Here is a 26,997-nt window from a genome sequence, read left to right as displayed (position 1 = left end):
ACACATTTTAGGCATCTAAATTTTTTGCATAATTAGTTCCCTATTAAACTATTTATGTAGCCCTTTTTCCATCAGAAACAGAGAAAGCAGAACAATTTTATTCCTTACTGTTACAATAATTAACTATGCAAGTAGAACAGCATATTAATAGAGTATAATTTGTTTACATTTAAAAGAAAATTGTGTTAGATTAGCATAGCAAAAGACTATTTCCATATCCAGGCAGTAATATGCAGGCCTAATAGCAATTTACAGTGTAGTTAAAGAATATTATTAATAAAGTAATACAGCGTAATTCTGTTTGCTCCACCATATTTCACAATGTCCTTAATTACAGCTAATTCCATCGAGACTAATTTGGGTGTTATTAGGCAGTAGACACAGGAATCTTAAATACAACCTTTGCTAATAATGAATTTGGAAGTAACCATAGAACCTGTTCTTATACATCATAGGTACAAGAGAAGTATTTGTACTTTTTCCCTGAGGTAAGATCTGTAAACATCTAGACACGTAATTGATATTAAAACACAAGTTTTCTGAGATCCAAAGTATTGTTGCCTACTTCATGAAAGGTTTGTTGTAAATAAACATGGTTAAACGAGACCAGGAATACAATGGTAATTGGTGACAGTTTGGATTGGTAATCTAGAATTTTCCTGGGTGAAATATCTCCACATACGGATAGCTTAATGTTTTCAGCTGAGCTAAACTACACGACATTCTACCGCTTCCCCTGGAGGTTAAGTCAGTAATAATTTTTCATTAGAAAATTCTGTATTTCCCAAGGTTCTGTTGAATCTCTTCCATCATGTCTTCAGTTGAAACAGACAAACAAAAGCTGTTACTACACAAGAAAAACTTTAGATTGCCTCTCTACATTGTTACCAAACTGCAGTCCTAGCTCATCTCGCTGTAACTACCTGTGTCCACACCACACTTCTCATAGAGTGGTTAAAGATACACTGGATCCAGAAAGCACAGCACGTCCCAGGCTTTGCCTTCAGTCCTTGAGGCATCCCCGGAAGGAACGCTTTACCTGCTTTCCAGATGATGAGGCACCTGAGCCTGAAGACGTCCGTGGGTTCCCTTGAGGCCACAGAATTATGAGTCTAGGAAGACTCTCAGATTCAACATAGCCTTAAAGCTCAGATTTCCAGGCCAGGCTGTTGTTTCAGGGTTCCTTTGATCTATCCAAAAGTGGGCTGAGCAAGGAAAGGTACATCCTAGAATTTGGTACCTGTTTGGTGGCACTTAGGTAATGTCATGTTCCAGTGCTGGATTAAGCATACATGTAGATATTATGATACATACAGTCTTTATCTATTTACATAATGACTAGTATTTCCTTTTGCTCTTCAAATTTTAGGTTAAAATAATAGATTGTAAAATAATAGATTTTATTATGATTTTTTTTACACATATGTGCATTATCTTTGTTTTAATTTGTTTGTCTGTTGCACGGCCTGTAGTATTAAGATTTTTCCTCTAACAAGTATGCAAAAATCAGTTCAGAGCTTCCAAAAAGATGATCTTCAGATTTCTCTACATTGTCATTTATTCCTATTAAATTTCATAATTTTATTAAATTTGTGCTTGGATGTGTGTGTGGGTGCATGTGTGTGTTATGAGTGTGTATGTGTCTGTGAGTGTGTGTGTGTCTGTGTGTTAGAGGACAATTTGATGAATAAGTATTCTCTCTCTCTCTCTCTCTCTCTGTAGGTCTCAAGGATTGAATGTCCCTTGTTAGGCTTTGGGGACAGTCACATTTACTCACTGAGTCATTTTCCCAGCAGTGCACTGTTAAATATGAGCGATGTGTCTCTAGCTCCAGTTCCAGGTGCTGTGAAATACAACTCCCCTTTTTGTCTTCTGACTGACCAAAGGTTCTCACTGACCATCTTAAAATAGGAGAATCATAATATGGTAATCATAATAATGGTCATATTTGAGAATGTGTTGAAGAGACACAGTTAGCTGCTTCACTTTCAGCTGCTAGCGAATATTGTTGAGAGTTGGCCTCTATGCTCAGACTTCACTTGTCTGACCTGCCACCAAACAGCCTTCACATTCTGTAGGTTAGGCCGGCTTTATCCCACTGTACTTCCCTTCACGTGACGCTAACTGGTTCACCTCTCATTAGTGTACCTCAGTTACACAAATGGTAAAGGAAGAGAGACAGGTACAGTTACCCAGAGGAAGGTGCATTGACAACATGGGGATCCAAAGTCCAAGACTGTGATGCTGCCGTCCATTGGCCCTGGGCATGTGTGTAATTCCTGACCTCTCGAAGGAAGTTCCTGCTGCGGTCAGCATGCTTCCTCCCTGTACCAGACTTGAACTGTAGCCAGAGTCTCTAAGAAACAGAACTCAAAATTCTATTAATTTTAACTAATTGAAACATAAGCAGCTACAGGTGGTTTGCTGATTACTGATTGCAATACCAGGAGCATTGGATAAAGTAATAGTAAATGCTCCAGCATATAGCTGTGGCCCCAAGGGAGATTCTGTGTGTAATATGATTTGGAAACCCTAAAACCTCTCGCAAACATTTCATTCATAACACAACAGTAATAAAAATGATGTTATCATTGATGGCCAGTGTTCACACACAATCGACAAGATAGGAAAGCCCAACGCTTAGCTTGAACTTTAGAGAAGCGCTGTACTTTTCTGTTTCCTATAGTTGTGTTGGTCTGTTGTTTCATGCGTTCTCAGGGTAAATGGCAGTCAATGCACACTTAATTTGTATACCAACAAAGGACCAAGTAGGTAAAAAGGCAGTGAGAGAAGAGAACTAAATTCTAATGGTAACACTGCCATTGACTAACTGTGTAATCCTGGATTTCCTTACAGCTCCAGGATTCCATTTTCTGTGATTTCTGACTAGGGACAGTAGTTTGTAGATCACAAAATGTTATCAAGAAGGGTCTCCAGGGTCTTTCTATTTTCTAGATGAGGACACTAAGGGCTACAGAAAGTAAGTGGCTTGACCACGATAGCTTGGCTAGTTGGCAGCAGAATCTGACCTAGGAAACAGGTCACAGTCTCCTTGTAACTCTCCTCCAGGCTGTCACTGTCTGAAAAATCAGAGGACAGGAGAGCTTCACTGCTTAATGCCATTGAAGATAGATAATACTTGATGATCACATATCCCCACAGGATTTAATTGCAATTCTATAAAAGCTGTATAAACCCTACTGTAATTAGCTTAGCACCATGAGGTAGATTTGTTCATGGAGCACACATTCCATTAACTGGCTGTGCAGTGCGGCTTCCACATTTGTAAACAAGTGGGGCTGGATGAGTAGATTGCCAGGGTCCCATCCACCTCTGAATGTCTATGGCTGTACCACCCCTGCACTGGCTTTTTAAAAATGTCATTGAAATTGTCATAAATAAATAAATAAATAAATAAATATTAAAAAATTGCATTGCATGTCTCACTTAGTTACGATGATGGTTGCTACAAATAATTGAAGAATAAAGATGCACACGTGGGCGAGCCACATTATCCTGCCTGAAGACAGTGTTGTCCATGTGAACATTCAGGCTTCCCGTGGTCTATCTCAAGTTACTAAAGGGCTGGGACCTCCAGACACTTTTGCCAGGGGAGAGAAGCCTTCTCTCTGGACATTAGGAAGGGATTTGGTAATAGTCTATATTTTGGATGGTTTAGCGCATCTCTCTCTCTCTCTTTTTTTTCCTCCCATCAGTTTCTACTTTTTATTAACTGAACATTTAACGTTTATACAGCGTGCCCAATACAGTGTTCTGAGTAAAAAAAAAAGACACAGAGTGGGAAGATAATGTCCCTAGGTTCCACTGCTAAAAGGCTTTTTCTGCAAGGACTGATGGTTTTGTGGGGGCATTGAACATTTGCTAAAAGCTGGGAACATCTTAGAAAGGCCAGAACAAGGTGGTCATCCCACCAGTGCTCCCAATGAAGCCAAATCCTGGAACCCTTCACAGTTGTCGCTGAGGTTAATTTTAGTGAGCACTGAGCAATACATTTCAACATGTTTCTCCATTTGATATCTCAAGCAAATAAACCTTACCCTTCTGAAGATGAACACAACAGGACTGGTGAATTTTACATCCTCTAAGGCTTATAAGGAGAAGGACAGGTGCTGAATAACAGAGCAAGTTATTCAAGGGGTATAGAATTGATGTGGTAACCTCCATTTTGAAACCAGTGAGCTGTGGGGTACGGGGAAAATTGTAGTCACAAGAAAAATGAAATGATTGCTTGATGACTCAGCCTAGCAGAGAAAAATTACTTGAAGCCATTTACAACTCATTTGTCAAAAGGCAAATAAATGGTCCCTGTTTGCCTTCTGATTCCGGTCATGGTGCAGAGTAGGATGAACTAAAGGATCCTGAGTTAAGTTGACAGAGCCCAAACCAAGATGGCTCAACAGTTGCCTCCCCTCTTTAATTTCTATAATTTTATGTTTGGAGATAATGGCAATGCTTTTTATTTCTGAAGGGTGAGAAGCTCATTTCTACATCAAGTAAATTATATACATTCATTAAGATTTCCCACTTAGAATGAGTGATTCTATTTTCTTTTGAATTCTGTTTGTGAATGTTCCTGCTATTGTGAAGCGTAATGACTTGCAAACCATCCTCTCTTTTATTGAAATGGCACAACATTGCATTTTCCCTTTGTAACATCTTATTCGAAGCAGCATATATTTATAAAGTAGCTATTACATTTAAGTCACTATTCAGAGCATTGTCAGAAACGCCCTAAATAAGTAGGCGAGTGTGTGCCCTCAAGAAGCTTAACTTTAAGTATAGTAAGTATCAGACATCTGCAGAGACAGACAACCTTAAATAGGTGCCACAAGACAGCTCCTTACAGAGGTGGTAATACAAATATCTGATGAACAGGGAGCTGAAAATAGTGTTTGGAGTGGGTAAGGAATATATAGTAAGGAGTATAGATGCTCAGAAGCATTGAAGTCTAGGTTTAAAGGGCTGTGTGGTCCCTAACGGTGATCTGTATCAACTAGTTCACAGTAAGGGTCCACCGAAACTGGAGTGATCTTAGGCAAATGTAGAAAAGCAGTAATGAACCAGAGGTTTCATTTTTGTCAGTTAATAGAGAGCAGCTGCCGATGTCCGAGCAGAGACATTGGCTCACACCTGTATTATAGTGCTATCCTCCTACTGGCTTTTACTTTAAATTGAGGTAAGAATAGAAAAGGGGCAAAGGTAGTGAAGGAAGATGAGAAATGATGAGCTGCTCCAAGGGAGTTTTCAGAACTGGAGGTGGTGAGACACCTCAGTCTCAGATAGCTCAGAAAAGTGCTTGCTGCACAAGCCTGAGGACCTGGGCTCCCTGTAAAAAGCTGAACACTGTAACTCAAGCCTATAATTCTAATGTTGGGGGTGGGGTGGAGATAAGAGGATCCCTGAGCTTAGCTGGCCAGCCAGTTAGGTGAGCACAGGTCCTTTCTCCAAAAGTAGGGTGACTGGCTCCTGAAGAACCATACCTAACTAAGATCTCCAGTTGTCATGTAAATAAACACACACACATGAATACACACCTGTGCTCACATGTTCCTCCCAAACATGCAATCCTTAATGTGCATTCATGCAGACACACAACGAATAATAAGGGGGAGAAGACCCCAATGTGGAAGGCATGGAGGAAGGGAGGCCAGAGCTGATGATGTGCCTGATGATGAGGGAGAGAAGGTCGGTGGCAGAAAGCCAAGGAGGTTGTGGGGATCTCTCAAAAATATGTTTCTGTTGCATTATTTGATATTCCTATTTTCCTTTGAGTTTTTCTGTATAATGTTATTTCATCTTTAATTAAAAATAAAGAAAAAAAAAAAACAAGACCTGGAAAATATGGGATGATGATTTGGTGAAGTATCATCAAAGTACTTTTGATGGTTGCATGACACTATCACAAGAAAACTATTGCTTTGTATCACACATACTAAGGCTTATGAAAATAAAGTTCCTAGCAGCTTCTCAGCCCCTTGAATATAGGTTTAACCTATAGCTCCTTCTCCAGTTCAGCAACACTCAGGAATGCAAGACAAGTGGAGTTAACAGTCACTCGATACTTGATTGTGCTCAAAGGTCTGAATAGAGTCGGCCAGTTTTTACTTAACGTTGAGCAAAACATCGGATAGCCTTGCAGAAGGCCTGTCAGCCCAGAAGTCGTGGATTCTCATGCTACGAAAGTGGGTGTATATTCTCAGTATTGTGTGGATGGAGAGAATGCCTGCGAGCAGGTGCTTTGGATGGATGAGCATCAGGCTCACGGCTGTCGGGCTATCCCAAGCTAATGGTGCTGGCATAAAACAAGCAAGCAAGCAAACAACCCAACATCCTTCTAGTTCAGATCTAACATGAAGGACTGCAAGAATCTCAGAATACAAACACGAAATCACCACCCGGCACACGTAGGGACCTGCCTGCTGCTTTTAGGTTGAAGTCTTATCAGTTACCACATTGGCAGAGCATCCCCACAGCTCCCAACCCGACCTAATCAAATTAGAAGATGTTTGTCATCCCTTCCCCAGCTAGCAGGAAATTAAGTTTCACTGAAGCACTTGGGGCAGGCCCTGAGTATCTAAGAACCTCCTCGGGAGATAGGCTCGCAGGAGTCAGTCGCTCTGGTTCTCCACTTCTGATTACTTTTCTCAGGGAGCAGACATGTGTAAGGTGACTTTAACACTTTACACAGCTGTTCCAATCTCAGCATCCGGGTCCCTGTGAGTCATGTGCTTACATCTCGCCCCATATTGGTGGAGAATCTGAACAAAAATTGTCTACATATTTGTTGTTGTTGTGGTTGTTGCAGTAATCCACAGTTCTGTTTGTGTTGCTCTAACTGAAAAGCTCTGCAGCTATGACAGATAATGTTGATCGGAAGGAGAAGTCTGATTGGTCTTTCAACAAGCAATGGTTTTCTACAAGCGCGTATCCACAATTGCTCTTTGTTTTGCCCTCACTGACTCCTCGCCAGCTGTTACCCAGGCCTGGCACAGCTCTGGACTGGTTTGCTGTCTCTGCTGTTGAGACTCCAGGACTCACAACTCTTAGTGGTGCATCCTTACAAGTCAGTTTCAACATGGTAAGGAAAGTGTGCTATAATTTCTTTCTGGTATGAAACCATCAGGTTTCTTCCTAAAGCCTGGCCTTAATGTTTGAATTTGAACAGGCCAAAATGTACAAGCTACTACTGAAGATTCAAGAAGCAGCGAATCACTTGACTCCGTCTTTCCAGGTTTATAGTCTCCACTTTCCATTTGATTCCCCTGGTTTTTAATGTTATTTAATAAAATTTGAATACTTTTGGTGGGCTGAAGCCATGGCTTGGAGGTTAAGAGCACTGGCGGTTCTTCCAGAGGACCCAGGTTTGATTCCCAGCACATAGCAACCGCCTCTAACAGTGGGAACCCAGTGCCTTCTTCTGACTTCCTTAGACACCAGGCATACATGTGGGACACAGACACACATGCAGGCAAAACACCAACACACATAAAAGCAAAAATGAACAAATCTTAAAAAAATCTTTAAAATATTGGATATTCTGCCTAATCTCCGAAAAAGCCCCAAAATATCAGAAGAGAAAAATCAGTAGTTTTCTCCGCCATTGAATTATCAAATTCCATTTTTGTTTATTCTGTAAGATGTTACATGAGCATTAGCTTTAATCTTAGAAGTAATGCCGAGTCTAAAGAAGTCATGTGCCTCATGAATCGACACATTTTCAATTCTGCCATTGAGACTGAGTCCAGAAACATCAGTACTGAGCATTTCCTCGCTCCTTTCCAGACAGGCCAGTTCCTGAAACAGAAACAATTGTTATTATACAGTTCACATAAGCACTTGAAACCCTACCAACCTGAGGGGCCCAGGAAATCTGTACTTTCTATTTTAGTGTTTTACACTCTGTGCTTCTCAGTTCAATCCAAAGTTGCCTAGTCAATGCAGTCTTTGTACATCCAAATTCATCCCAACAGCTTGCTCCTGTGTCACAGTTTTCACTGGGCTCCTTAGAATCTTGCTTTCTTTTTGGAGGAGCCACATTTCGCATTCATAAACTATTGCACATTGCTCATTTAACCCTGTTCCCATACTCCTCTCCAAATGTATTTCTGAGTGACCCTGCATGTCAGCACTAGGGCATTGTACAGCAAATAGACTGTTTTGCTTCATAAATCAAGCATACAAACTTATAGCCAACTTCAGCATAAAAAAAAAAAAGTCCCTGAAATAATATGACCCAGCTGCAGGAGATGGGCATTGTATTCATAAAGCCAGCTTTAAATTACTGACATTTAAATCCAGACTTGACAAAGCTGAGACCATTTTGAAGAACTCTGAGTAATCCTCATGAAATTCCAAGTTTTTCTTTTGTTGTTTTTGAAGGAGATTCACTTTGAAAAAGGAAAGAGGCTAAGATTTTTGTCTTTGATGTTATCAGAAAGGTGCAGGGGTAGCCAGGTCACTTAATTATGCGAGTCACTTTGCAAGTCATTTCTGGTTTTCATTGGGAATGTGCTCTCTGGGGCGTAGCTCTCCTGTTTTATTGCATCAATCAGCAGTAAAATGCAAAGGTGATCTGGAAAACTCAGGTTTGGATTTTGTCCCCCATCTAAATCAAATTGACCAGTAACATCTCGCTGAGCATGCGAAGATAGAAACTAATTCTACTCCAAGCAGAAATTTGTATTTCTCTTTTAAAATATAAAAGCTAGAAAGAAACCGGAAGTCTTTACAGCTCAGCGAATGGTCAGTCTTCCAGGCGTTCACTGTCCTCTCTTCCTCTCCCTATCTCAGTAGGGATTTTAGCATTCAGAACTTAAAAACTTCCAGGGGGACCCCCTAAGTCACACATTTGAAAATCAGCTTTAAAGATGACCCCCAGTTGTGGGACAACTGTCTACACAAACCTGCTGAGGCCAGACTCTCACTAGCCAATACAATTTTCTGAAATAAAATTATTTTATCTTTCAATTAAATTTAATTTACCTCACCGCTCAAAAGAATATGTTTTTTTGAGCATAAAACCAAGTGCTTTGAAAATGTAATTACAAAAATATTAGAATGCATATGTGACAGGAAAAGCTAGTGTCTATTTCCTCTTCCATCTAAGTGTATTGAAACATATTGCTATTTTATCAGAAGAGTTTATTTGAAAAGCATAAAATGAACTAAACTAATATATGTATATATATTCTTTTCTTTTCTTTTAATTTTAGTGTCCTTACTCACAGGTAATTTCTTTGTTCACTGAAACAGAGGAGTCCGTGGAAGTAAATGGCTGCCTTCTGGAGTTGAACTACTTTGGGATGTAACTAGATCTGCAAGTTAACCTCAGGTAACACGAATGAACTAAAAAAATAAAATAAAATAAATGTTCAAAAATTTATGTAGTTCAAAATTTGTCAGATTTGTTGAAATGAATAATGTGTTTGGATTTTTTGGAAGACCTTTACAAATTTTGAGCCTCCTGCAGCTCCATTTGGTATAGAGTCTTACACTATAAACAAGGGGGCTCCATCTGTACTTTTGAAATAACTATTCAGTTTTCCATTTCAGTGCTCAAAGTGACATGACAAACTGAAAAGCGGAAGTTAGTGTTCGGAGAAGTTAAAGTGTAAACATTTAGCCCATTCATCTGCTCAGAGTGGGACGGACGGAGTGCTCAGGAGCCCACCATTCTAAGGGAAGGTTCTAGACAGGCAGTGGTCAGCCAGGGGAGAGGGGAGGAGAGGTAGCAGGAGGGCCTTTCAGGTCACCTACAAACTCACATCTGGGACAGCAGTCCACCCAGAATTCCAGGCAATCTGCAACGCTTTGCCTCACACTCCGTAGTGAGGCAAACATCTGTATTAATATTTCATTTTACTAATGTTAGATTTTTCTGCCTTTCTTTCCCCCCTCTCTCAGAACTTCCGGTCACTTACTGGGTTCCATATTTGGCAGAGAGGATAAGAAATCACATTTCCTGAAACGGGACTAAGGTGATAACAGCTGTTGGAAACCGCTTTGATAGGATTCAGCAAGGCACGTTATAGAATGCGGGTTGAGTCATATTATTTTTCAGTTCGGCTCGACAGGAAATGACAGATCACCAATGCGCAAGGTTTTACGACCGGTGTTCTGTGATCTGCATGGAGCAGAAGCTGTCATTGCAAAGTAAAATTTAGCTATAAATGAATGGGGACGGCGGGGAGCTAATAAATTCAGGCTCTCCCATAGCACTTGGTATGTGTCATTCTCTTAGTGTCCAAATCGGTTTTCACTAATACTTTCTATTGGGACCTGTGGGAAGGCTGTGGCCTGATCCTTGGCCCCTTCATGGTAAAGGGGGTGGGGGTGGGGGAGTGTAAGAGATGGCCCAGTTAGAGGTGCAGCCTCTCTTGACTCTGTATGGTGTCTTGCAATCCTTATTCATGACACCCTCCCAGGCTACAGCCTTTGGAGCAATGCATTTCTTTTTCTTTCCCATTTTATCCATACTCTCTCACTTCTGTCCTAAGGCAAAGGTCTTCTTGAGTCATCTGTGCCTGCGAGTGGGTCTGTGCCCTCCCTGGCTTCCTGTAGCACATGCGAACTTTCCCATCATCTTGAACTATACCACACACGGCCCAGCATCCTTGACTAACCTGCAGGTTGTGTATTTTTCCCTTCAATAAGGTCATGTGTTCTCCGAAATTTTAATTTTTTTTGTTGTTGTTCCCTTTGGCCTGCCTGAGAACATAGCAGGCTGTCAAGAAAATTTGATTTAGCAGCGATATATTGAACAGAGATTTATGAAAATGTGTGAGTTGACAAGCTATATTCTCAAGACATCAGCCTTAGGTAAGATCATTTCAGTGACTGACTGATAACAGATCTATTTTATTTTAAAGATGAACACATAGCTACCGTCATGGCTCTAAGATGTGGATTGTAACTAAAAAATTCTTATATTTGATAAAGTTTATTTGTTACTAATATTCCATTAACATTTTCAGATTGTCTCTCTCGTGGGGACATTGTCGTGTGACCCAAGTTTGTGCTTTTCTGACTATTTTCAGGAATTCATTTTAATAAAGCCTTCAACAGTTGGATTATTTCCATTCAAGACAGACAGAGAGAAAGAGAGAGAAGAAGGGAAGCCAGGCTCTTTCGTGTTCACCTCTTTGTGACAGCCCTGAAGTAGAGCTACCCTCTACACTGTGTTCATGAGAGGCCTGGGATTCGGAGATGTTACATTAATTGTCCAAGGTCCCTCAGAGATAGCCTAAGCCTTACTGTTTCTTCTTTCTATTTTCTTGTCTGTTGACTCTCACCATTACTGTAGTAAGAAAGCGTCAGTTTTTCTGGTAGCTGGGTCAACATTTTGCAAAAAAACAGCCAGCCTGTCTTTCTTGTGTGGTGCTCTTTCTGAAGATTTGGAGAGAGTGGAGGAGTCCTAATGATGGATATCCAGTTCTATCTGTCTGATTGGTGAGCATGTAGGACAGCAGCCCTAACAGACTTTTCCAGTTATGTTTTGTCTCTTGACTGGATTTGTAGCTCATGTTGAAGAAATGGATAGGTCCCTTGAATCTGTTTCAGAGACTTTTAACTCTAAGTGCATGAAAATTTATTATCCCAAGGCTCATGATGGTCACTGCTGAAAATTATGCCTACAAAATATGAGCAGCTAGGCCAGAGGTACAATTTGCTCTTTATCTTATGGTGAGTTATCAGTATTCCTCCATGAGCTCTCCATGGACAATGGACTCTGGTTTGCTTGGTGACCACTTTTGATTTCTTTTATGTTTGATGTTGTGTTTCTTTCACAGGTCCTTATTTTGAGTCAACTCTTTCTTTCCTTGTTCTGATTTTTACAAGGTTTTGAGTTATTTTTCACTTACCAGTTCTTTCAGTGGGCTATCAGCAATGCAGGAGTGCCTGGAATAGTCTAAGATGCCCACTGAAGAGTTTTTTCTTGTGCCACTCTGGCCTTAATGGAATGAGGCCTAATCTCTTGCCCCAGAAAATGGGCTGGCCTTCTGATTTTAACTAATATAATATGAAATAAATGATATGATATTATCCCTGAGCCTGGAAACCTGGAACTGTAAGAGGCCTGGAAGCTTCCAATTTCTCTATTTGAAGCCATCTCTACACAAAAAAGTCCAACTCTCTTGAGACCATCACTTTGTAAGGAAACCCAATCAGTCTACATGAGTAGACTTGTAGAAAGAGACACTTGGCCTGCCATGAGTTACTTCAGCCATCACAGCTGGGTGAGTGAAGGAGCCATCTTGGATCTTCTAACAGAAAACACCATGTTGAGCAAAAATAACTATTTAGTTTAGCCTCACCTAGCAAAAGAAAGTTAATAGAAAGTAATTTGTTCTTGCCTTAAACCATTGACTTACCAAGTGTTTTGTTGTGCAGATAACAGGAAGAGTTTCTTAAAGTTTATATTATAGTGTAATCCAGTCCACTATTAGACAAGTGTTATTGTTTAGGTGCAATTAAAATAAAAATTTGATAACAGTAGTTCAGTATCACTGGCAATATATGAGTGTACCATATTTATTATATGGGTGAGAGTTCCACCCGAACAGGAAGTTTGAGTGTAGGATCTTAGTCATTTCTTCTTTTTCTGGAGCCATATGTTAATAATTTGTCAGAAAATGTCAATGCTTGTAAATACATCTGGAAGTGAAGAGGGTTCCTGCAGAGAGATCTGTCCTGGGACAGGTAACCAGGGCCAGGCTGCACGGTCTGATGTCATACTATGGTGGTTGCCATTATCTCACAGGCCATAGTAGTCACCATTATCTGACAGGCACTGAAGAGCCTTTGAGATCGTCTGAAAATAAGGGAAATGGGTAAATCTGCTCTTTGGGGAAGTCACTCTCATACCAACATGAGTTCAGCTAGGCTTTATAGTAAAGGCCTTCTCTCAACTTTGGCAGTTATTTATAATGCCAAGAATCATTTATTTTCAATTTCTTCAATTAGGATTTTTAACTCTCCTTTCTGGAAGTGAAGCAAAGCAGAACTGAATCCATTCATTTTATGCTAAGGAGTGATTTTAGCCTTGATTGTGGAAATTTATTGTACATTAGCCTAAAAGATTTGGCACCCAGCATAACACAAAGCTTAGTGCATTTAAAACATAAGTGTTTTAAAGTTCATGCTTCCTCCCTGTGCCACTGATAATAAAATTTTACACATTTTAATAAGTAAATTATTATAGTTTTTACTACTGAACAAGTAGCTCTTTTAACTCAAAACATTATCAAACCACCCAAACACATTGAAACTCTTCTATCCCTCCTGCTAGCAATGGAGTTCTTGCCCCTCAAATTAAAAAAGAAACCTTTAAGAAACACTTTAAGTTAAAATGTGTCCCATATGGTTAGTTTGGTGTTCTTAAAAGAAAGGAAAAATAGAAAATATCTTACTTGAAAAACATTACCCATCTTTGGTGACTTGCTCTGATAGCTAAATACTAGAAGCTCTCTCTCTTTGTGTCTCTGTGTCTATCTCTGTTTCTGTATGTCTTCAGTTATATGCATATTCATCTGCAGAGAATTATCTTCTCAACAGTTAAGGATAAGTTTTGTTTCCAGAACATTCAAAAGTGTCCATGTGGATGCTTCTCCTACCTGTCATGCCGGTCTTGACTCTTTGCCTTATGTGCAGTGATCCTTGATGTCTTCATTCCCTCTATCTACCCATCGTTAGTATAAGGCACGCGTGGCTTCTACACTTATTATATTCAAGACACTGACAAGTCTAAGTAGGATAAGAAGATGGCCCAGATGTGACCTTATTTGAAGAGCCTTGTTAGATAAACAGGGATTGTCTTGTTATCAAAGAAGATGGGCCCAAGAACAGTCCTGCGAGTTCCCCTCAGTTCAGTGGCTGCTGCTTCATGAATGTGACAGTGATGAGGGCAGATGCAGATCCTTGACTCATTCAACCTTACCCTTAGATCCTTTTCAATTTCTGCCACTTTCCTTTCAGTTTGCTTTTCTGCATCTCTGCTCTCAGATATCTGTCATCTGTCTCTACCCATCTTGCACCTTTATCTAAATCTCTAGGGCCATTGCATAGTATGAGAATGTCTGTGTTGAAAGTGAGCTGCACACAGATTTACAGACAAAACACTCCCTTTGCAGTACTTTGTTTGCCTGGTTGAAATTATTACCACAAAGTATCAAGCTACTGATGGAGATTTAATTTGGCTCACATTTTTGAAGGATCAGGTATAAAAATCAGGCAGACCTATTGGTTTGGAGAAGTAATTGAGAGATTCCTGATAGTAAGAATGTATGTAAGATTAAGTGCTTATATTGTGAGGCAGTGAAAAAAAGAAAGGCTAGCACAATGCCATGTTCTGCCATTCAGAGGCACATACCAGGTGACCCGGTGAAGTCCTGCTTGGTTGTGCTTCTTCCATGTTTGACCACTTCCCAGAAATGCCAACCTGAGAACTGTGCCTTTACTATCACACCACTGAGGATACTTATTCAAATGATAACAATCACCTTTTAAATCACATTGATCTTAAATATTCCATGGGGAGATCAATAATTTTGAGCCATTAGAATGTGGAAATAAAGCTGTCTTATTAATAGATGATACTTGATGAGCTGCATGCCAGCCACCATGCTAAGGGCGTCATAAACCTTACCATCTCATTTAATCTCATTTAATCCTCCAAACATGGAGGATAGATGTCATTGTCATTTTCATGGTTCAGACCTGGAAACAGCAATTTGTTAATACATTTAAGTTCATTCAGCTAAAAGAGGACCTAATTGGAACACAAACCTATGTTATGTGGTTCAGAGTTTCTCTCTTAGACATTCATAACACACACACACACACAAAGAGAGAGAGAGAGAGAGAGAGAGAGAGAGAGAGAGAAAGAACGAATGAGAGGGATACACACATAAAACAAAAACAAACAAAATACCAATCCAGTTCTATTGTCTCCTGCCCTTAACTCATAAGTCACAATGCTAAGATTTAGGTTTCTTAAAAAGAAAATACAGTAGCTCCTTCTGACTCTTATGATCCTTCTTTCCCTTCTTCAGAGATGATCCCTGAGCCTTAGGGGACAGGTGTGTGATAAAGATGTCCCATTTAGTCCTAGATACCCCAGCGTCTCTTATTACCTGCACACTGAGCAGTTGTGAGTCTCTGTATTAGCTATCATCTACTGTAAAAAGCAGCTTCTCTGATGAGGGCTGAAAGATGCGCTGATCTATGGACATGAAGATAACAGCACAGGCAATAATTTAATACTATGTCCATCTTGCAGAATAACAGTATTACATTCTCCCTTAGAGTCTATGACCTAAGCCAGCCACGGAATTTTTGGCCTAGTTAACAGTAGCAGGCATGAGTTCCATAGATTTTTTTTCTGCTTCCCAAGACTAAGCTTCTTTATACAAGAACTTTATCTTGAGTGATCTGTAAAATCATTTAGTATTGGGTGGATTGAACGCAACTAAATTACCTCAAGATAGTTCTTGGTTCATCTTTTACCCGACAACGCCTCTCCAGAGCACATCTCCCTTTCGGATGGAGAAAGAAATTTAGTAAGATTACCAGGTAAACTTAGTCAAGTTAGTGAAGCAAATCCAACAGTTAAATAAGTGCCAGGAAAGGCACCCATGACCACCAAGGGCTCAGGGAGACCCTTGAGGCATGGACAGATGCATGAGTGACTGCACAGCTCAGAGAAATGGGGTGTGTGAGTTGAGGGGAGCAGAAATAATACCCTAAGAATAGACATATAGAGATAGGTATGCATACTTTTACTTAAAAGCTATTTTTTATTTCAAATTATGTACCTTAAAGTCTGTGTTATAACGATTAGCTATGCTTTGTTTGCTAAGGGCTTACTTCTGGCAGGGGGATATTTGAACACAAAACAACAATATGATGATGCATTTACAGTTTACCCTGGAGACAACAAGGGGGTGGCCGGGTGTGGGGGTTAGTCAGGAAAACCATCAGTGAGACCATCACCAGGCTATGGAGAGGGATGTCAGAGAGATACTCAGCAGAGACTTAGAGACTCAGGTTCCCTATAGTACACGGTGCTCTATGGATAGGTTAGAGGTCTTTAGGGACTGAGCTATTAGTGAAAGGTGCAGGCTGCACTGAGGCAGAGTTCTGGGAGTTTAAACACTGATCCTCAGAACAAGAAGTAAAAGCACAAAAATAATATTCTACCCAAATGATACCCATTACTTTTTTCCTGCATCAAAAATGTATGGGTTTCTTTTTTGTTAATTTCAACAAACATATATGAGACGTTACTGCATAGCGGACACCGTGCTCCGCAGTTCAAATGAGGAAGGAGTGTGTCTGCAAGCCAACGAAGATTCCAAGAAAGTGGTGTGTCTTCGAAATCTCTGTGAGAAGGTTAGATCACATACAAGGTACAACTAAACAGTGATATGAGGAATACAGTTACTTTTCCATATCTATAGAATCCCATGGAGATAGCACACCAGAGATAAAAGAATTTTTAAAAAGGCCATCAGTATTGCATATGGTCCCACTTTTCCTCATCACCATTGATTACTTAGAAAAGTTTGTTCAATAACCCTTTTGCACAGAGTACATGGCATGGCATCTTACTAGTACCATAGAGACGCTTTGAAGAGTACAGGGAGGAGCTGGAGACGTGTCTAGGCTGTTAGCAGTGACTATCGTTCTTACAGAGGGCCTGAGGTCAGTTTTCGGTCTCCACGTCAGGTGGCTCACAACCACCTGTCACTCGAGTTCGCATGGCTCTGTCACCCTGGGCTCTGCCATGGGTATCTGCCACTCACACATGTGTATGTATGCCTGCACACTCCAACAAACATAATTAAATTAAATGAAATGAATCTTTGAAGTATACAGGAGGCCGTGGTAAAGAGAATACACGGTGGCATGATATCTCAGGTATAGGACTTGAGGATCCACATGTTTTGGTATTCTCCAGGTTTCTGGAATCAATCCCAAAGGGACACCAAGGATTGAATTATGGGTTAATTGATGTAATACCCTGAAAGTACCAAGGTGGGCAGAAGTTTTTATTTTTTTATTTTTTTCATCTGTGAGAAGAAGATTTTTTTGCAGCACAAACTAGTGTTACTCATTAACACTGGGCTGCTGGATGGGGCCCGAAGCAACACGGACATCTATTTAATGAACATACTGCAGACACGGGGGGGGGGTAAAGTCTTTACAGTTAGTCATCTCTCCTGTATAAGCAAGTCATCTCACACTAATGCTGGAGGGTTCAAGCATGTGGACGGATCTAGAAAGGTCATAAATAGTTAACAGTCGGAGCTTGGGCCCTCTCGGAACCATTCGAGGCAGCCAGTAAATTGAACAGAGCCCCCTTCTGCGCACCCATGGAAACAGTTAAGCTGCCTCAATTTGCAGAAAGTGCAAGTAACAGATCAGGCTTTCAGAGGACCCTGCACACGCTGCACATTGCGATGCTCTCACCTCGGTCACAAAGCCTCTGCCTCACAGCTGGGCTGGAAGAATTAGCTTGCACACCAGAATATTAATGTCAGCATCTTTTATCACATGGGTTGGAGATTTGCAACCATTTGGGGAAAAAAAAAAGTCCACAGCACCAACTCTGTTTGTGATTATCTGCGATTTAGAGAAAATTTAACGTTGAAAAGAAAGTCTGTTGTCGAATGTGTTGATGACATTCTCCATACGAGGGTGTAAGCTGAGATGTTTGGTGTGCTTTTTTATTTCCAAGCTATCATGGCAATGCAAATCAAAACAACAACGAAACCAAGGACTCTTAGGAGCTTCTTTAGAAAGAGAATGAGAAAGGAGTTAGGGAGATGGCTCAGTGGGTAAGGTGCTCACTGTGCAAACACAGATCTAAGTTCAGATCCCATGTTCCTGTTTGAAGTCCTTGCATGGCAGCACACACCTGTAAACCCAGTGTTGGGGTGGGAATTGAAGACATGAGAATTCTCAGAGCTTGCTGACCAGCCAGTTAGCCAATAGGTGAGCTCTGTCCTCAGGGAGAGACCTTGTTTCAAAAAATGAGATGGAGAAAAATAGAGGATGATACCTGATAGAAAGAGAGAACTGACTGCTAAAAGCTGTCTTCTGAATTCCACAAATACACATTAACATGCACACAGACACAGATACATACACACACATGAGAGAGGTGTGTGTGTGTGAAAAGGATGCTTCCTACCTCAAACCATCCCTCATCTCTACCTTGCTGTACCAACCAACACAGGCCAAGAAGCACTAGACCATGGTTCTGGATTGTATATCGTTAATGTGAGGACCCTGAGGGAGAGATGAGTATACTGGAATAGGAGTAAACTAGGTGAGGTAGGACCATAGTTCACCTTGGAATGCAGTTTTGTTTAAGCCAAAATCAAGACTCAAAGCAAGAGAAGTCAATAATTTATGGTGTTTTTTCCTCTCAGCCCTAAGCTCCCAGAACAATGACTCATGAGACTCAGAATATATTTACAAATATCCAGGCCATATAGCAAGGCTTTTCTCTGACTAGCTCATAGCTTAAAATAACTCATTTATACTAGTTCAAGGTCTGCCACATGGCTTGTTACCTCTGTTCAAGTACCAAGTGTCTGTCCTCACATCTTGCCAGGTGAATCTCCCATGACTGGCTCGATCCCAGAATCCTTTCTGTCTGCTGGATGTTCCACCTTCTATTCTACCCTTTTCTATAGGCCATAGGCTTTTCATTGACAGGTGATACATCCATACAATACACAAGATAGTATCTTGTGTATCTCTCTACAAATACGTTACAAGAGAAAGAGGCTGGCATTGACATTGAGGACAAGGTGTTTAGTCGGAAATGTCATGTAAATGTAGTCCAGAGACCTCCAAGAACCCAATTCGAAGTCTTCTATTCTTCCTTATCTGTCACCAGGTCCCAAAGTCAGTGCAATTCCTCCCCAGGTATGCCAGATCCTGTCACAAGCTGTGTCAGAATCATCTACAAGCATGCTATCTGTCAAAGTAATTGGTTTATAATGATGACTAGTGAACACTCAATGATGGTGAATGTCTCTTCTGATAAAACACAATTTTTAGGTATTTTTTTAGAAATCGAAGACCTCAAAATGAAATTCTGTTACAAGTTGTCTCATATGAATAATTCCTTTCCCAATATCTTAACCTAGCCCAGTTATTCCTTGAATGTTTCATAAGGTTCAATGCTTAGTGTTTACAGTCTATGTCATAATTGATCTATTTGCCAGTGCTTACTAACTGTGTCTTTTGTCTCTTTAGACAGTCTCTGTTCTCTTTCCTTACATGTTGCTTTTGCCTCAACCCACCAGTAGGTATATTTGCCTTTGCTTGACTCCTCACTGGCCTGTGAAAATGCCCATGTCAGTAAATCTCAAACTTTGCTTCCTTCCATGAAAGTCTGCCACAAGAGACAGCCCCACTCACTGTGACAGCTGTGATTCTCTCTGATGTACTCAGACTAGGAAATGTGATCTTTTAGGGGGTGAAGGTTCTCCAGGCTCGTCACTGCGTGGTGACATGGCCGATGAGACCTTTCTCCCGTATGGTCTCCACAATGTCACTGAAGATTCATTCGGCAGACATTTGCTGAGTGTCTACTCCTTCCTGGGAAGTGAAGACATTTGAGGTGAGCGTTATCTCAATGCAAAGAGTGTTAGGCAAAGACAGGTGCAGACCAGATGTGCATAGCCTGGTAGATAGTGATGAGCAGAGAGTTGACTATGATAAGGGCTAGCCTCTGTCCATGGCAAAGCTTCTCTGTGGAAGATTAGTCGGGTTCTGGTGATTTGACTGCTAAAATGTCACTGAATCTTCATTTCTATTCTTCATACTTCCCTTTCTCCTTCTATAACCTAATCCAAGAATGTACTGAGGTAAGCGGATTATCTCTAAATTCTATTGATCTCTCTGGATATTTAATCCAACTACTTCTCTCCTACACAACTCAGGCCATCCCAATGATGGTCCCATTCGTTCTTCCTTCCAAACCCAAAAATATTTTGAATTTCAGCCATTTTCACATCCTTCATAATTCAGAGGCAGGATATGCCACCCTTGGAGGGTACTGACTCCCAATTCTGCTGTGTATTGGCTTCTCTTTTAGGAGCTCGCCAGAGGGCTTTACTCCTTGTTTCCTCTGTCCTTAATCCATCTCTTCAATATTGTTTGTTTGTTTTTTTTTTTTTTTGTCTGAAACACACATTTCTGTTAATCTAATTTTCACTCATGTCCTAAACTATGATTTAATTTTTTTTTCATGTTACTGTGGCAGGTGCATAACTCCTAAGAAACCCCAAGGTTGTGTCAAAAGATCCAAATATTTTAAAGAGAAGGTGAAGTTTGACTTTCCTAGGCTTTCAGGAGTTACACAATCATTAGATAATTGTTTTATAACAGGTAGTAGGATAATTGTGTAGCCGTGATATAAGAAGTATCACATAAATGTGGGGTTCAGTGTGGGATTTAGAATGAAAATGAATTTCCTCAGGGTGGTACTTATGATTTTTCCTCTCTGGCGTCCTTATCAGTACATTAAAGAGTAAGCCAACCGTGAAGATGCACCAAAATGATGGACCTAAATCCCCCAGTACAGTGGCTGCCACAGAATGAGTTACATAAATGCTACTTCCTGCCACTTGGATTTCAGGAAATAATGGCTAAGAAAGACTAAGTAAAGTACTGTTGGCTGAAGTTTCACCTCTGCTTACGAAATGTTTTTAGACAGCAACAGTGATGGTGGGAAAAAAAGTGACCAGGTTACATACAGATATGTAATCCGAGTACATATTTAAATTAAGCGCATGTTTGATTTGTTTATTACATTGTAATACAGGTTATTATCTATAGTCATACAAGCAGATATATGTATCCTTAGCATACTTAAATATTTATGTACATATGCTTAAATCTGTACCATATTTATTTTAGAAAAAAAGAAACTATTTTACATTAAAGTGTTGAAGTATGTTTTATAGGAGATTCTCTTGTCTATCAAAGACTTTTGTACAAACTGATGTACGTTATTGCCTGGTTGAAAATACTGCTTTTCCTTCACACAACAATATGACTTTTCAAGCCACCAGCTTCAAAACTTGTAACTTTCAGGACTGTGGAGTCATTCAGGGACAACTGTTGCTGTGTTAGTCTCAATGAAGAAGATATGTATCCTCGTACTTCCAGGGACCATAACCATATCTTTGAAGGAGTGCTTTATACTGTCAACTGCAAAGTCTTATGACTCTCAGACTTCATTGTTGCCATGAAAGTAGAGTGTTACCTCCCCTGTTAATCGAGTAAACATGAGAACAGCAGACCCACACGGAGAGGCAGCATGCTAACATCTTTTAGAAGCACTTTGGGCTGCAGTGATAGCTCAGCAGCTGAAGGCCCTGTCAGATGACCGGGTTCAGTTCCCACCACCCACATGGCAGCTCACATCTGGCTAGAACTCCAGTAATGGGGGATTCAGGCTTCTCAAGCACTAGGCACGAAAGTGTTGGATATACACACATGTGGGAAAAACATCCAAATACTTTAAAAACATTTTTTAAAGCACCTCATTGTTTTAAAAGAGGAGGGCTGTCTATGTTTGTACAAAACATACTTGCAGTGCAGTTCAGTTTAGACCTGCATTCTCCAACTGGATCTCAGTTTCCTTTCACAGTATCCTTGATCCCCTCAGTACAGTTTAAGCATGTTCAAGTCCCTGGAGAATTTTGAAACCAGCAGGCAAGCATAGAAAGACATAATAGACAAATCAGACTTCTTATTATATAGCTTCTCTCCCAACCAACCACCTAAATTATTTGGAATTCATTCAGCCTTGGAGATGAACATTTAACAAGTTCTCTTATATATTTGAGAAATATCTTGCAACTTAATTGTACTGAAAGTCATGGCAGCTGATATCCTCTGATTTGTTTCATAGATAGTTGGAATCATGGAAATCACCTCTGGGCTCGTTTCTGTAAGATCAACTTTTCACAGCACAGGAAATGTTATTAGTGTAACTGACCAAATACAAGGCAAGTAAAGGCAGCAAACTGTTCATTCATATTTGTGGAAATATTTTTAAAAATCGAGTCTCGGTGTTACAGTGTTAGCTTAAGATGCAGAGCATTCTGAGTTCGGTCTCCAGTAGGGACAGAAAAAGTCTTCCAGTATCTCACCACTGGCTGCTCACTCCCAGGGAGGCCAAGGCCTGCTCCATCTAAGACCCTGTTGTTTGCAGCAAAGCTTGGAATGGTCAAAGACGTTAGTGTTTGTGTAAGTGTTACACATTTTGTAATGGGTCCAAAACTTTCTTTGTAAAAGATTTGTGCCAGTCCAAAGTGCCATTAGCAATGTTTGAAAGTCTCTTTTGCTTCTAGTTCCCATCGATGGGTATCTTTTGAAAATATGAATCTGACTTTCCTGAAAATGTAATAATACATGGTTTAAAAACTGGAGAGTTACTTTTATTTATAACAAGAAGGGATACTTTTTTCTATTTTTTTTTCCACTGTTTTTAATTTTCTTTTTTGAGACAGGGTCTCATGCGGTTAAGGGTAACTTGATACTTGATATGTCACTAAGGATGACCTGGACCTTTCGGAGCTCTTGCCTCCACTTCTAAAATGCTGGGGTTATAGGTCTGATAATGCTCTTCAGTCCTTTCTAAAAATATAGTGGTAGGTATGGTGTCTACTTCTTTGCACACACTGAGTGTCTTTGACCACTGAGTTTCTTTCTTTTTTTTTTACTTTGTAATTATATTCATTTAGAGAAAAGTTAGCAGTGTACATTGAACCCAGTTTAGTGGCGAGTTCTTTAGCCTTTGCCTTTTCCAGCTTGGCAATGTCAGCCACAGATTTAGGACCCAGGACGTTGCCTCTCCGGTGGCTGCGGATCTCAACCTATCTGTCGTTGTATCTGCTCCTAGTAGCTTCCACCAACGTAGCCAGAGCACCCTTGTCTTCCGTGTTAACCTGTGTGGTTCAAGTCTTCCTGTGGACCAGCAGCCTCAGCCTGGCCTTTCCCTTGATGATGCAGAGGGGACCCCCATTTTTCGACACAGGACAGGTAGGAAACCCACCGGCTCAATGGAGTCAACATCATGGGCAGCCACCACCAGCTGAGCCTTCTTGTTCTCCACCAAGGTGGTGACTGTATTGACTCCTGCTTGGAGGGCAGTGGTCTCTTAGTTAAGATATCTCCTTTGCCAGCTGCTTTCTTCTCAGCACGGGCCAGCAGCCTCTGCTTCCTCTCCTGCTTTGTCTCTTGGCCTGTACTTACGGGTAAGCATAAGCAGCTGGATAGCTGTTTGCCGGTGCAGGGCCTGGGTGAACTGGTTAATGGAGGTACTTTGAGTCGCTTATAGAGGGTGGCCCTTTGCCGCTGCAGCCTAATATAGTGGGGCCATTTAACGAAGCGTGTGAGATCTCTTTTGGGCTGGATACCTTGCCCAATGCCGAAGTTCTTGGGCCTTTTCTCAAACAAAGGATTGACCACCTTTTTGGCCTCCTGTTTCTTCACGATGGCGGGGGCTGGGGCCACCTTCTTTCCCTTGGCCTTCTTTCCTTCGGGCATCTTGCTGGGCTAGAGGAGAGAGAAAGAAAAGGGAATTTTGAGTAATATGCAAGCAGCCACAGAGATCGCGAGAGACCACCGAGTTTCTTATTCTTTTTATAGTTTTCTTTTTGCTGTAAATTTCCATTGACCTATTATGCATGCTAAAAATTTAAAATTATTTGCTCCCACTTTTTAAACCACCTAAAATGCATGCACTTAGTCTTAATATCTTGACACTGTTTTTTGTTTGTTTGTTTTTAACTCGTTCCTCTAACATTTCCCTCTACTCTCCATTTAGCTTAATTCGCAATATCCATCCTTACTGTGAAGACAGGACTATTTTCTCATCTCGTTTTTGGGAAGCCTAACTTTGTGCTTTTGTTTCACTGATTTGTTCTTCTTATGTAGTGCTTTTGGATTTTGGCATTGTTCTCCAGAAACTTGGCCTACAACTTGGCCCAGAACTGGGCCTGCTCTTCCTCTTAGTTATTTTAGCGAGCATTGCCAGCCTAGAGGGACCAGCCATCTTGGTTACTAATCTCAGGCATTAATGGAAAGGCCTGGAACGCTCCGGTGAATAAAACAATCTTGTCGTAGGGCAGATTTTTCTCTTCATCTCCCAGCACATCACACGGACAGGAGAGATGAAAATATGCTAGGAAGGGCACAACGATGGCGGACGTGATTCTATTTTCTTGGCCACAGACTTTCCATTACCCAGGTACCTCACTCTTGCCTGTTAGTGAAGCTGGCGAGAGAGCTGATGGGAAACAGGTGACAGCGCCGAAAGCAAAATGGAGTCAGTTCCCGGAGCAATTGAGAGCCCTTCAACACCGTGCCCCGAGCATGTGCAAGGGAAATTTGAAGGTGGATAAATGTAGCAAGCGGATGCAGGTCGTGCTTGGAGAGACAGAAGTAGAACTGTGAGCTTTCTAACAGCCACTGGGGACTGAGGGGAGGGAGCACAGCCGGAGGCTTCAAGAGCTATAAACTACATCCACAGGTGAGCCGGCTCTTTTGATCCTTTGAAGGAGCAGTTCCCGATTTTCTTTATCCATAGCAAATGAACAAAAGGCAATGGAGCGGAAGACAGGGAGTGGGCTTTGCAACCAAACGGTCCTTTCTGTGTCTTTAAGAGCAAATGGCCTAATCTCTTCAAGATCATCAATTGTAAAACAGAAACGGCTGCCATCTACCTGTACAGCTTGTGAATAAGAACGGTAGAGTTTAGACATCTGGCTCAGATCTAGGCACATGGTGGCCTCCAGAAAATAGGGTCCAGATTCCCGTGGCTGTGTTATTGAAGCACATGGCTAGCCCTTGAGCCACAAGCTTCCAGGGCATCAGGAACTACTATTTAGAGAGCAGCTCCTGGACTTAAGTGTGTTGAAACTGAGAATTCATTTTGCAGTATTTGAGGAGGGAGCGTGTGAGGAGTGGGAAATGATATTCCCATTGGCCTATGCTCATTACAAAAAGGATGCTTTCTGTTTGTTTACGGTCTTGTTGCTTTATGTTCCTCTAGAATAGTCTATGCTGTTTATATTTGAAGGGAGAAGGAGAAATGGCTGCTTAGAGGCTAAGAAGACACAGTAATGGTGTTAATGGCTTCTGCAATCCCTGAAAACCAAGGCAAAAGAAGCCCAGAAAGTGCGGCAGAGTTACTCAGGTAAGTGCCCATGGACCTAGACGGTGAACCACTATTTCCTAGCATTCAGGGTTGTCCTCAGTTGGAGAGCGGACTCACAGAAGTACTCCCATCCACTGTCAAAGTGCTCTCTGTGACTTGACTAATTTTAAAAACAGACAGGATGGATGAAAGAAAGAAAGAAAAAAGGATGGAAGGAAGGAAGGAAGGAAGGAAGGAAGGAAGGAAGGAAGGAAGGAAGGAAGGAAAAGGCACAGATCCATTCAATCTCAAACTGTAGATTTCACAAAAACAGTGTGTTAAATCACTCATGATCACCTCTAAAGCTCAAGCACAGACAGGAAATTCTAGTTGACAAAGAAAGAAAACAACTTCATAATCATAAATTAAAATTAAGAAACTTAAATATGATATAAAATCATTTAATCTTGCTGATTTATACTGGCTTTCAGAGGCAATTCTTTACTAATGCTTATGTGTTTATTGCTCTTTTGACTTTTTTAATTACAGTAAACCCCCAAATTCAATTATACACTCTACTATATATTTCAGGCAGTAGTATGATAAATAAAAGTAAAACCAATTAATAATGTGCTTAGCCTAGCAGAGCTAAATCAAGTAGATTACTAGAAAAGGGGTGGTGGTAATGTAATTTGATCGAGGTTTGAAAGCCTGGAAAAAAAATTCACCTGGTTGGGCTGGAAAATCTGGAGGTTGAAAATGACAATTCCTGTTGTTATTGTTTAAAAAAATTTGAACTTTCTAATAAATTACTTCTAAGATGTTATGCAAGTTGCAATTTTCTAAATTTAGGGGTGATTTAAAAATATGTGTATGTTTGAAAACTGCAGCTTTCCTATCAGCAATCAGTGTGATGTTTTGTTTTCTTAGCAAAAAACTTTTTTTCTTTTTCTTTTTTTTTTCTCTTTCTCTTCCTTTTTTTTTTTTTTCCCCTTCGGGCTTATCTCCTTTATCGTCTTCCACTGGCATATGCTTTCGGAATGATATAGGCTGATCCAGCTGTGTTTTGGGTTTCTTAAACATCTCACACTATTCCTCAAATGTTTGGGGTTTGAGAAAACCCCAAGTGCATTTGGCCATGCACGTTTTCCCTTGATTTTTAAACACATGTGGGTTTTATGGGAAATTTCATCCATGTGTTTTTGATTCCTTTACACTTAACTCATCAAAATGTTGTTGTGTAAGGTCTCTTTGATGTCCAAGTAACTTTGAGAAATTCCCCCTCCCTCCTTTTTTTATGGGACACTTTAATCCTTTTTTCTTAGAAACAGGAAGTCGCCTGATGCCGAGAAGGAACGAAGCACCGCTTCAGCACAGTGGTGTTTGACTGAACGGTGAAAATGTTAGCGTTTAGTCTGGTTCAGGGCCTGACTGAAATAATTCACCTGGCCATTAATTTCTTGTTAAATTTGTTGCTTCTTGGTGGATTTTGAAGTAATAAAAGGTTATATTTTTCTTCAGGAGAAAATACAAAGGGGGGATAGAAAAATTATAAAGTGTTTTAAAATTAATGTGAGGTTGTCTGATAAATGAGATTGTCATTTTTAACCTGTTTACATGTGCTAAATGGAGCTCTGAAAACTGGGGATAATTATGTCTTGATCTGTCTGTCACCATGAGGCCTGAGAAATGGTCAGTGTGGGAAAAACAAACCTTTCGGGAGGTATGGTTGAGCTCAGTTTTCCCCAACAGTGGAAGACGAGCGTGTGGATTTTGCATTTCAGTGCCTCACACTGTGGTAAGGAAAT

At 40.6% G+C, this 26,997-nt stretch overlaps 1 pseudogene; it reads right to left on the bottom strand.

Annotated features, from left to right (window-relative positions):
* The window catches only part of LOC129688109 (60S ribosomal protein L7a-like), a 71,063-nt pseudogene extending 47,464 nt beyond the window's left edge, over window positions 1-23,599 (bottom strand).
* Window positions 23,600-26,997: the final 3,398 nt, after the last annotated feature.

This window comes from Psammomys obesus, unplaced genomic scaffold (assembly GCF_907164565.1).
Source record: "Psammomys obesus unplaced genomic scaffold, mPsaObe1.curated_primary_1811, whole genome shotgun sequence".
In the NCBI taxonomy this organism is placed as follows: Eukaryota; Metazoa; Chordata; class Mammalia; order Rodentia; family Muridae; genus Psammomys; species Psammomys obesus.
This window is presented reverse-complemented; position numbering and strand designations above follow the sequence as displayed.